The sequence below is a fragment of the Aplysia californica genome, unplaced genomic scaffold, assembly GCF_000002075.1.
Source record: "Aplysia californica isolate F4 #8 unplaced genomic scaffold, AplCal3.0 scaffold00063, whole genome shotgun sequence".
Taxonomy (NCBI): domain Eukaryota; kingdom Metazoa; phylum Mollusca; class Gastropoda; order Aplysiida; family Aplysiidae; genus Aplysia; species Aplysia californica.
The window spans coordinates 1,616,889-1,617,973 of NW_004797333.1; the positions used below are offsets into that span (position 1 = coordinate 1,616,889).

A 1,085-nucleotide genomic window follows, 5' to 3' on the forward strand; every position below is an offset into this window, starting at 1 on the left:
ATGATGATGATGATGATGATGATGATGATGATGATTTGAATGCCAAATAAAGGAATATAGAATTCGAACTTTCCTTGCAGGGAACACAGGAGGGAATTGGGGGGGGGGGTGTTCAGTTTATTACCTACCCACCTCAATAACTATTAATCGTTTGTGTATTCAAAAGAAAGAAAACAGCACAAGACAAAATCTTCCCCTGGCACTCTTTGTGACATAATAATATTATGGATCCTGTTGCCTATATCTCACAGTCGATCGTTTTACTCTTTTTTTCCCCACACAAAACCGCTGTCAGCTTCATAATGTGACTCCCTTTACCCAGGCATTGGCAAGACTGAGGAACGAGCAATAAGTTATGAGGCTTGGACGATTCAATATTTATTCAAGGCTAGCAGGGACAGAACTCAATTTTCCTTCCAGAAATAGTGACCCCTAGGAGCTTGCTTGACGCCTGAGAACGTCAAAAGAGACAGACCAACGAGACTGAACAAGCACTCTTGTCCCGGCTACCCTTGATTCAAAGGAACCATTTGTTGACGTAGTCCATGGTTTCTATAAATCCTTTTGCTGAAGGAAATCATAGCCGAGAGAGTCTACGCCAACAAGATCGTCGCTTGAGCAGAGGAATGGTTTAGACTCGGGGTAAGTACCCCCGACTTGTATAAAAGCTCCTTTGAGCATTACAAAAAATCATTCTAATGTCTGTTTTTATCTCACATCCTTCGTCTTTAGACTCTTTTTTGTCAGTGTCAGTTCAATCAAGGGTCTAACAAGTTGCTGTTTTTTTTAAACTATGCACACTGCGTATTATATTAATTTAGTCTTCGTTTGGCCAAAATATAAAAAAAGAGCAAGCGATAATTTCTGATTGAAGTTTCCAACAATGCAAATCAACATTTAGATCGAATTTCAGTTCTCCAACATCAGAGTTCATCCCATCGTCTGTTTTTGTCCGTGATAAGCCATAGAGTGTCGTCTGAGAAAAGAACTACAAAAAATACTTGGAACGGGGCTACGACCCCGAGGTGAAAGTGTGTATGTGTGTGAGTGAGTGTGTGTGTGTGTGTGTGTGTGTGTGTGTGTGT

General features: G+C 40.7%; 1 protein-coding gene across 1 annotated transcript in view; it reads left to right on the plus strand.

Moving 5' to 3' along the window:
• Positions 1-254: 254 nt before the first annotated feature.
• The window catches only part of LOC106011156 (glutathione S-transferase theta-1), a gene marked incomplete at its 3' end in the record, with an annotated part of 6,886 nt that continues 6,055 nt past the window's right edge, over positions 255-1,085 (plus strand). Inside the window, 1 exon segment of the mRNA XM_013079793.2 lies at positions 255-642.